An 11,398-nucleotide genomic window follows, 5' to 3' on the forward strand; every position below is an offset into this window, starting at 1 on the left:
CCAGGTTAGAATATACATTTCTCCTCTCCTATGTGAAGGCAGTCATTCATCTATGGGCTGCTGTGAGCATATAGAGGAAATGATCTATGTCTGGCACACAGAGACCACAGATGATGATAATCATAAGTCATTTAGCTGTCAAATAACCCAGCTCTCTATACCCAGCCTAGGAAGGCTTCAGGCTTGTGCAGCCTCTTCCTTGGATCCTGAATAAGGACTCTCTGACTTAGATATATTCAAATAGTAATATTTAATAGGCTTAACCCTGGGAAATAAAATAACATGATATCCCAGGGTGCATCACTTGGAAAAAGCAGTGATTGTAACACACACTTAGGTTTGAGCCAAGAAGCTGGACTCAATTTCCTGATCACCAAATCCCATTAGTAAGTCATTAATTTCTTCCCACAAGTTCTGTCTTGTTTTCTCAAGTGTGTAGAAAGCATGCATAGTTACTTTTTTGTATAGAAAACATAACAACTTTTTACGTGGTATTACTTTATCTTTTTAGTTTTCATACTAAATTTTAAAAATGTCAAAATAAACTATTGTTTCTAATGTAATCTGCACGGGGTGAATTCCATTAGTGGAATTCCATATTACTGGCAGGAATAATGATTTCTGAGCCATATCTTAAATATTTTTCTATTTTATTGAATTTTAATATAATATATTCTGATCGTGGTCTCTCCAGCCTTATCTCCTCCCAGATCCTCCTTATCTCCCCGCCACTCATCCAACTCCACACCTTCTTTCTCTCTCTCTTTAGAAAGCAAACAGGGCAATAAAAAATGTGAGCAGTGTCAGGCATGGGATCCCTCTCATGAAGCAGGCCTCAAGTTCAATCAGATGGTGGTTGGTTACTCCCACAACTTTGTACCACTAATGCACTAGTATTTCCTGCAGAATTAAATATATTCTTATTAAAGAAATATTTTTCCTGGGATCACAATTAACTGGAAATAAAGAACTCAGACATGCTGGCATTGCAGAACCTGATCTTTTGTAGGCTTTGGGGTCTCACACTAGTACGGATTTTTCCTCGAAAGATGACACTTAATTCTAATTAAATTTCATATATAATTTTTTTAACTAATTTTGAATCAATTACTTTCCAGATTTAGTGATCAGGAGCACTCCAGGTTCAATGGATCCAGAGGTTGTGCTTACTTTGAAAGAGGGAATGTTTACATTTCTCACTGTAGTGCTGAAATTTATTGGATTTGTGAGAAGACAGCTTCCCTGGTGAAGACTGAGGATTTGGATTTTTCTAAGAGTATCAAGAAGTGAGGGCCTGTTGCAAACGCAAGCAAGAAAGGAGCAAGCTTTCGTATTTGAGACAAAAACTTGTCAGAGCCCATGTGGGTCCAACCCAGATTCCCTAATTCGGCTGGAACGGAGTCGCGAGGAATAAAACTGACACAGCTTACACGGTCATCATGGAAAGGCCAGATCTCTCTTTATTCTCCAAACATCTTATATATCAACCCATCAATTGGGGGGGGGGGGCACACATTAGGCTGTCTCCTTGGCAAGCAGGAGCCTGGGCTCAAGTCACTTCTGCATCTAGCAGTCAGGTAGGCCATGTTTTAACATCTCTATAAGACATCCTCCAAATTACAAAGGAAGGAAGCACCGAACCTCTAAACTCTTAAGTCATCAGCTTTAGTCAACATCTCTTCTCAGGTAATCTACATTCTAACAAAAGAAATTAGGAGCAGCACATCCTGGCTATTGTTAGACAGAGACAGCTTGTCTGCAGAGTTGCATGATCAGCTCAGACCAGGCTAATGGCTCTTGTGCCATACCAAAATATGGGCCTACAAAACTGAGTAAAAAGTGATTTACTTCAACTAGCACGCAGGCAAACTTACTTCGCAGAACATTCTCCACTTCACTGTCTGACCCTCTGACCTGGTGTTTTCATTATTTCTGTCTTACAGTGATCCTAAGTACCGAGGAAGTAACATGTCACTTCAGGCTGCCCCTCCATAAACACTGTTTCTTGTTTTACTCTTACATGTGTTCACACACAGACTTGGTATTATTGGTATTATTTAAATATTAACTACCAGACCAACATGAGCCCCTGTAATGGAGCAGCTTCTAGAAGACCCCTGTTATAAAGACTTCCCAATTCTGTAGAGTTTTGAAGAAGCCCAAAGTAAAGAACCTGGGACAGCAGGGCTGTGTTGTTGACTTAGAAATACTTTACTCTTTTAGAGATTGTCTAAACAGCTAATCAGTCTCCATGTAGAGATTAACTCTTTTGTCTTCCTATGAAACTACACTACCAATAGTGTAGTTATAGACTAGATGAAATAGGATGAACATTGTGTCTTAATATTTTCAGCATTTATCTAAACTAATAATATTCAGGCTATCAATTTTGTGATCTTGGTTCTATCAGAATAATAAAGATGTTTATTCTCTTATTATTAGTATGATATTTCATTTTATTTTCTGTGTATATGTATGTATATCATGCATGTATGTGTGGATATGTGCACATGTGCAGATAACTGTACCTGTGCATGTGTGTGGAGACCATCGGAGAGCATTAGGTGTTTTCCTCTATTTTCTTTCCACATTGTCTTTAATGTAAGTTCTCACCCTGAACCTGGAGTTTGTTTGTGAATTTTCTTTTCAGCTATGCTGGAAGCCAGCAATCTCCAGTGTTCTTTCCACTTCTGCTCACTAGATGCTGGGCTTACAGGTGTGTGCTTGACCACACCTGGTTTGTTACTGGGGTGCTGGGATCTGAATTCCCATCCTCATATTTGCTAAGCAACTCTTCATCACCATTAGGACACCTCTTTGTTACTGTTTTATTTTCTGCAGAAAAATACTGAAATATTATTCAAAGATATGCTACCAGAAAAATTATTCTTTAAAACTTTTCTGAAACAGTTTGCTTAAGTTCCTGTAGGAGATAAATACTGTAAATCCAGGCATCAGAAATCTTTATGGAGCAAAATTACTGATTTCAGGATATCACAAAGGATATGGTTTTGAATTTTCTCTTCAATTAATTATTTACTAATTATACATATTTATCATCAAAAAATAATAATTAACTTGTGCTACCAATTTTGAGCACTGGTCTAAAATTTACTGGAAACAGTTGTATTCTGAATATTGTAATAGCTCATTTAAACAACAACTTCACAATACTATGCAGTATCTTATAATCTTTAAAATGTTAAAATCATGACCTCCTTATCATATTATATGTATTCAATGAAACTCTAGAACAAGGGAATAGGTTCAGTGTAAATATTGTAACTATCTAATAAGACCACAAACTGAATGTAAGCACATATTTTAAAACACAGGTTATTATTTTCATCATCAAGTAAGTGCAGAGCAAATCCCAATTCCCACTCAGAGCTGAATCACAAGTGAAATATATATATATATATATATATACACATATACATACATACATACATACATACATATACATACATACATACATACATATATATATATATGTGTGTGTGCTTTATTCTTCCATTTCTCATAAGCAGGTTTCTGTCACTCACCCAAAGTAAAATTACTCATGAAACATCAAAACTCTGCCCTGACTCCCACACATTTGGGTTTCTCTTTATTCCCAAGGGAAAGTTGATTTCTCCTTCTTTCCCTCCATCTCGACCCAAAGAATCTGCTATTTATAAGCTAATCATCCTTACTTGTTATTTTGTTCCCATAGAGGTTATAATTTTCTCCTGGCATCTCCATCTCTTCATGCTTATCTCACAGTCACTTGTACTCTTATATTCATTTGAAAAGAAACTTTGTCAAACTTCACAGAGGCTCTGGATTGTGGTTAATATCAGACCACTCAACCCATCTTCCCTGCATCTTGCTGTCACCATGAAATCCCCAGTATCCTTTGCAGCAATGAGGTTCTACAAAGGAGGGGTATAGTGACTGCTAATTAGTCTAGCTGTTATTTCTAGCACCACTCCCTGTGTGCCTTTGAGTGACAGATTGTTCCAGTCCTTCTAACTTATATTCCATCCCCCAAAGTGCTCTGCATAGTTCTCAATACTGATGTTCTTCTTCCATGGAGATGATCAACATTGTGCTGGTTAGGTTTGCTTGCTTTGTCAGTTTGACGCTACCCTGGGTCACTTGGTAAGGGAACATAGATTGAGAAAATGCCTTCATAAGATTGGCCAGTAAAGAAGTCTGTGAGACATTTTCTTGTGTAATGTTTGATGTGGAAGGACCCATCTCACTGGGAAGTGCCACTCTTGGGCAGGGGTCCTGGGTTCTATTAAAAGGCAACCTAAGCAAGCCATAGAGAACAATCCAGTGTTCTGCAGTCTCCATAACTCTGTTTCAGTAAATATTCCCAAGTTTCTGCTTTTGGTTTTGTAATCTGTAAGGACAATAAGCCATGATCTTTAGGTCATGGTGAATTTACTCTAGAAATAAAAAGCAATCTTTAATTCTCTAATGTTTGTTCCAGGATATTCATCTGTGTGGAGAGAGACATTTTTTCATGCAGTCAAGAATCAGCTCATGGGGATAAAAGAGCAGGGGCTAAGGGCCAGGAGTAGGTGGTGGTCACATCAGGAGATCAGCCCAGGCAATTTCTAGAGGGTTGTTTTTGTTTCCTGTGTCCAGTGTAAGATGGTGGCCAGAAATGAGATAGACAAAGACAGAGTCCTTGCCCATTCACGTTCTGTAATCTTTATTAGTTGAAATTGAAAACTATGCAGAAACAAAAACAAACCCCAGAGGAAGTGATTAAAAGGTCATTATTTCCAGTTAAGTAACTGTGTTTCCGAAAAAATTACCACCATGAGTAAACTCATGTGGGAAATCCTACACCTCTTAGGTTTGATTCAATATTGGCTTAGTTTTAAAAAAAATGGGTGAGCATGCTTTAATTCACAGTGTATATACTAGTTTGTTGTATATTAACTGTATACATGCACAAGAGAGAGAAAAAGAGAGAGAGGAGAGAATTTCTTCAGAAAAATTACTTCTGCATTCTTATGTCTTGTCTTTGCCATCAGCTCTTAGACAGAATTTAATTCTTCAATGGTAATTAGTCTTCAAGATTTTTATCTTTTGTTTCAAATAAACAAAAGGACCATGAGTTCAAACCAGGTAGGAACACAAAAGTTTGAGGGTATCCTGGACTATATAGCAAAATCCTGTCTCAACAAACAAACAAACAAACAGATGGTTTTACCAGTATGTATCATAGCATAATAGAAGGAAAAAAGTCAGAAACAGAGTGAAGGTTTTTAAGAACACAGCTGACCCCACTGTGGTGTGAAAAGGGTTCTTATGACAAAAGCATCATTGTACAGCAGAAATAAAATTAGATCACCGTGGAAAGGAATGGCTGGCATCTCATTTCTGCCAAAAGGAGTTTTGTTAGATGGCAATTGTTAGTCCTAGCTCTCTAGAGATGGGGTACCACCTTTTTAGTGCTTGTGTAGAAGGTCCACCGTGGGATATATATCATCTACAATGAGTAGAAGACAGTCATTAGAAACAAGTCTTCGTAATAAGTAGCAGCTGCTTTCTTTTTACAACTGTAGAATTCCCTTCATTGTCCCCCAAAGCAGTGAGTCTTTTAGCTCCTCTAGCATCACTTGATTTCTTTCTTTACATTCCATCCAACCTTTCCTTTCCTTGATGCATTCAAGTATATTTTTTTTTTATCGTTACTTGAGTCTGTGAATGTTCCATTGTTCTCTCCATGAAAAAAGTATATTGGTGTGGGAGGTCCTTCTGCCTCTGTGTTGCTTCTATTGGTTAATGAACAAAGAACTGCTTAGAGCCTATGGCAGGGAAGAACAGAACTAGCCAGGGAAAGCTAGGCTGTATGCTGGGAGGAAGAAGGGCAGAGTCAGAGAGACGCTTATGGAGCTGCCACCAGAGTCAGACATGCCAGAACTTTGCTAGTAGGCCATGACCTTGTAATGATATACAGATTAATAGAAATAGGTTAAATTAAGATGTAAGAGTTAACCAATAAGAAGTTAGAGCTAATGGGCCAAGCAGTGTTTTAATTAATATGGTTTCCTGTGTGGTTATTTAGGGGCTAATCTAGCCAGGTGGCTGGGATGAACAAGGGGCTCCCACCTCCTACAGTATATAATTTTCATTTCAGAAGATTCTAGGATGACAGACACTCTAACATATTTCCAACTGTTTTTACAGTCATAACACATCCAGTTAAAGGGCATTATGAATGTAGTTTTTCATGATCATATATGTTTTTAAACAAGTTTGGGATCTGATTTTTCTTATACTTTGGATTTTGCTCCAAGATCAAGTGATTGTTAAACATAAGCTAGAAGGGTTTTTTAATTTAGTAAAGTAAAAATTCCTATCAGCTTATTAAATCTTTGTACTGAAGATCTGTCTTCAAAGCCTCATTGACAAGATCAAAAACAGGGTTGTAAAAATCACTAAAGATTAAGAAAGCTTGCTGTAGAATCATGAGAACCACTTGTGTACCTTGGTCACCCAGTTATCAAGCCAGGCCTCCACACAGGTGGGAGGAAGAACATGCAACTCTGATGTCTTCTTCTGGCCTCCTTCTGCGCTTACGTGCACACACACACACACACACACACACACACACACACACACACACAAATTTAGAGAAAAAAATGATAGTCTTGATATTTACTTTGTAATTCATTTTTAATATTTTTCATATTGAATGTTCTGAGAGCCCTTGGAGTTTCCTGTTATTTAACCTGAATATGCCTCAGAAATGCCCTTAGCCTTTACAGACAGGCTTTCATTGGATTACATTCATTTGAAACTTCTAGTTTTACAATTTATGATGTTCAAAAGACACAAAGTGTATTAAGACTTTTGTTTTAATGGAACATCATTTGAATAGTGGGAGTTCTACATTTTTGTTTTTTGTTTGCTCTTTTTGGAGGGGGGGGTGACTTGATCTCATGTATAGCAGACTGTTCTTGCAGTCGCTATATAGCTGAGGATCAGCTTGAACTTCTGATCCTCCTTCCTCCACTTTCAGAATTCTGGGACCTCACAGACTTTCTTAGTTTGCCTTTTGTTGCTGTGATAAACATGGCGACCAAACTTTATGCCCTGGTCATAGTGATGCTGTTGTGCATAAAACAGATTTTCTCCTTGCATACCCAAAGGTAGTTTCATCTAAAAAATGCAAGTCGAATCCATATGGCTAATTAAATATGGCTTCCCAAAAGTGTGTGGCTTTTTGGAAAAATCTTCAGAGTTCCTAAATGGAAATGGAGAGACTGTAGATGTCTATGAAACTAACTGGGATCTAAAGCAAATCCAAATTTTGTGAAGAAAAAGAGCCACCTTTAAAGTGAAGGAACACTTGCTGAGAGAACCAGTAAAGGTTCCTCCTTGCTTCATTTGAGGGGCAGGGGCCTCTCTGTGTAGCTGAGGCTGGCCCAGAAATCAGCTGTCCTCCTGCATCAGTCTCTTGAGTGCTAAGACTGTAGATATGTACCATCCTGCCTTGTTGAGTATTGTTCAATGACATCCAAAGTGGGTAGGATTGGATGGGAGTGTCTCGGTGACTACTGTACACGGACACCAGGTCTTCTATTTCCAGCAGAGTCAGACTTGTGTGGTATTTCTTAAGGGTCCTTAATCCCTCAGTTTCCTATCATAAAACACCAGGGTACAATTCTTCCATATCACCACAAAGTGGCAGTATGCCTTCAGGGATAAAACTGGTCCCTGCTAGCCTCAGGAAGGTTTTCTTTGTTGACATTCTGGGTGTCCAGAGTCTATGATAAATCTTCTAACAAGTTATTCATTCTCGCCACAGTTGTTCAGCTGCTAACACTAGAAATTGCTTTATGAAGCAAGTTTTAGAATAGAATCCTGTAGAGGCCCAAAATATGTGAGCCTATTTCCACCTTGACCAAAGGTCAGAGAATTGGAACTTAGCTCTCTCTATTCCTTCAAAGTTATAGTGTTTCTACCTACCTCAAGTAAAAGTCACGTGTAGATTCAGATCAGAGGGTTCTGCTTTCCCAAGGTTATTGTCGACAGGTGTGGCTAATATCCAGACTATTTATTTCAGGAATAGAGAAGGAGCTATGTTTCTATCTCAAACAAAATTCTAAGGATCCAACTATGGCTCCAGTTGCCTTAAGGAGATAACAAGGGATTCCACTCAGGGAGTGGCTTGCCTACAGAATGTTTTGGTCTAGGGTGTAAGTATGACTCTTTTTGTTCTAGTAACAGAATGTTTAACTATGAATGTAGCCCACAACCTTCAGTTGGTATATTCATTTCCTTGTATGTACTGCAGGTTCTGGGTCTTCAGCTTTGTACAGATCTTCCAGAAGTTCCATCAAGTCTTACTCTTGGTTAGTGGTCCTTTGGATAAGTATATGAAGGTTATAAGACTCTCTTCAATTGTAAATCAAAGCCTGAAGAATCCAAAGTTAGAGTTTATTTTCTGGAGTCCAGCTCTTTGGTGACAGAACACAAGAGAGACTTTAACAACACACATAGACTTTTACATTTCTTACATCAGCACTGGAAGAAAAATCAAAGCTCTACCTTAGTCACTCATTTCTGCAAATTCTTCAAACTTTAGAAGAAACTAGAAAACATCAAATTATTTAATCTCTCTATATGTACCATAATGCTCTATTATACTAACATATTTTTGTCTTCTGAAACCCATGAGACTATTGACACTTGGTTCCAGGTCACAAAAATTTATAAGCATTTTCCATAATGTGTTCTTCCAGTGCACCTGGAAACAGTGAAACTGAATCCTAGCACTTTTAAATCTAGACTTCTGAATCCAGAACAATAAAAGTAAGTTACTTCCCTTTGTGACCTGTTAATAATACCCAGTTCCTACTCAAACATGTCCCAGAACACATCCAGAAAACAAAAAATATGTGTCAATCCAGCCTGACTTGGTTTTGATTGCATGTACTGTTAGGGGAAGGTGAACTTGTAGAAACAATCTCTTTTTTTACCTTCTACGGCTACATGAAGAAAGATCAGCTGTGAACATGGACAATAGGAAAGTTGCCCTGGGGACAACACCTCATCCATCAAATATGAAAATGAAAGTTTATTGTAAAACAGAGGACCTGAATAAGAATGCAACCAGAAGTGCTTCCCACTTGAAGACAACCATACAGAGAGGTGTTTCCCCAGGGTGGAGGCACATAGAGGCCAATGCAACTGTGGACTAAGGGGACTGGGATGCATCTCAAGATAGCAGCAGAATTTGGCAGCATTGTCCACCATGTAGTAATGGCCTTTCGGGTATGACAGTTTCTTGGATTCTTGCTCCACTGTTCTGAAGACCAGAGACCAAGCAATGTGAAGCAAGGGAATGTTCCTGCAAGAAGACCCTGAGAAGTTGTTGCATCAGTCCGTGAAGAAGCATGGCAGAGATGCTGGAACCATGGGACCATCTACTGAGGAAAGCTATGGACATAGAGTAGAGGCATCCCAAGAGAGAGACTATGTTAAACTACAGGCAAAGGAGCTAGAGCAGTGCGGCTACCCAAAGTGTGTAGATCCCAAAACATTCACTCCTGCTGCCAAAAGGAGCAGTCTCCAGCAGACCAGGGCTCAAAGAGGATTCACAGAGTCGGTGTATTAAGACTTTTTTATTTAACTGAGGGAATACAAGACTAGACACACACACTCTCTTGAGGGTTTTTTTTTCTAACTTTTAAATTTTTTCTTTTCTTCTTAATTTTTTCTGTATCTTTCCTTCTCTCATTCTTGGTGTTTTTTCATCTAATTCATTTTATTTTTTTCCTTAATGCTCATATACCCCAGTTGAATCTTTTAAGCAATATAAAAATTACAATGTGGTTATATTCTATTTTTCAAGTGAAAGATTATAATGAATGCAGCTTAAAAAAAGTGTTTCCCTTTTCCATTACTTTATTAAGCAAAGTCATCCCAAAATACCACATACTCTTATATCTAACTTATTATAGATTAACAGAGTATGAGCAAGCAGTTCTTTTACTGTCTGGCTGCATATTGCAGTTACAAAGAAAGGACCAAGCATTTTATTATTTATCTCAAAATGTGATCTTACAAGAAATCTTAAAAGAATCACAAATCTAAACTTTTATATATGAAAATGAACTGTTACTGTGGGAGCTCCTTCTGCTCCTTCAGCCAATAACCTTTAGGATACCAGCCCACTTGGGCGTGGTCTCTTTTGCTTTAAGAAGCAGCTGTAGCTGTGTGCTTGCTCTCTTGTTTCCAGCTCAGCTTCCAGTTACTAGATTCCTTTCCTGGTCGTACAGGGGGCTGTTGTCTAGGATGGCAATCTGTAAGTTTTTCCCTTTAAATAAATAACCCTTTTATTAATCATAATTTCAAACTGGTGTGGGATTGTTTTGTGACTTACGCCTTTACTAGACTTCTATATTTTAAATCTTTAGGGTGCACATCCACACATTGGCAGGTATATCTGGAAGTTGGAGGCAGAAATGGGTTCAAGAAAATAATCATCATTTTTTTTAACAGACTTAATTCACTTTTATTTTTCTTGAATAAAAACCCTATGTTTTGGTCACAGCTGGAGCCTGGGTCTTCTGAACAGAGACTCTGATGTGGGTTTTCACAAGATGGTCAGTGAATTCCTGATTAGGAGACTTGGTGAACACAGTCTCTTTCCAGAGGTTGGGGGTTAGGTAGCTGTAGGTCTTAGAGATGGCATCAAATGTGGCCTTGGCAAAGTTGCCCAGGGTGGCAGTGCAGTCCCTGGCTGATGTGTAGCAGTCATCAGTGCCAGCCAGCAGCAGCAGCTTCTTGGGCACAGGAGTGGAGACAACGCCAGTGCCTCTGGGGGCAGGGATGAGACGCACCAGCATAGAACCTCAGCAGCCTGTCACTTTGCAAGGAACAGTGTGGGGCTTGCCAATCTTGTTCCCCCAGTAGCCTCTCTGCACAGGGACAATGGAAAGCTTGGCCAAGATGATGGCCCCTTGGATGGCAGTGGCTACCTCTTTGGAGCACTTAACACCCGAGACCTATGTGACCATTGTAGTCCCCAATAGCAATGAAAGCCTTGAATCTGGTCGGCTGGCCTGCCTTAGTCTGCTTCTGCAGGGGCACGATCTTCAGAACCTCATCCTTTAGGGAAGCTCCCAGGAAAAAGTCAATAATCCCAGACTCCCTTAATGGGCAGGGAGAACAGGTAGATCTCCTCTAGGGATTTGATTTTCATGTCCTTAACCAGGCGGCCCAGATTGGTGATGGGAATCCACTCTTTGTCTTCAGCTTTACCTCCGCGAGCCCCGCGGCCTCTCAGACTGCTGCCGAATCCTCCTCGGAAGCCGCCATGGCCTCCTAATCCTGGGCCCCCGGGTCCTCCGGGTCTTTACGCTCCACCAGCATCATCCGCCAT

The 11,398-nt window shown here is 39.3% G+C and overlaps 1 pseudogene; it reads right to left on the bottom strand.

Annotated features, from left to right (window-relative positions):
- Positions 1 to 10,550: 10,550 nt before the first annotated feature.
- Positions 10,551 to 11,398, bottom strand: LOC106144399 (annotated as a pseudogene).

This window comes from Microtus ochrogaster, unplaced genomic scaffold (genome assembly GCF_000317375.1).
Source record: "Microtus ochrogaster isolate Prairie Vole_2 unplaced genomic scaffold, MicOch1.0 UNK46, whole genome shotgun sequence".
Taxonomy (NCBI): Eukaryota; Metazoa; Chordata; class Mammalia; order Rodentia; family Cricetidae; genus Microtus; species Microtus ochrogaster.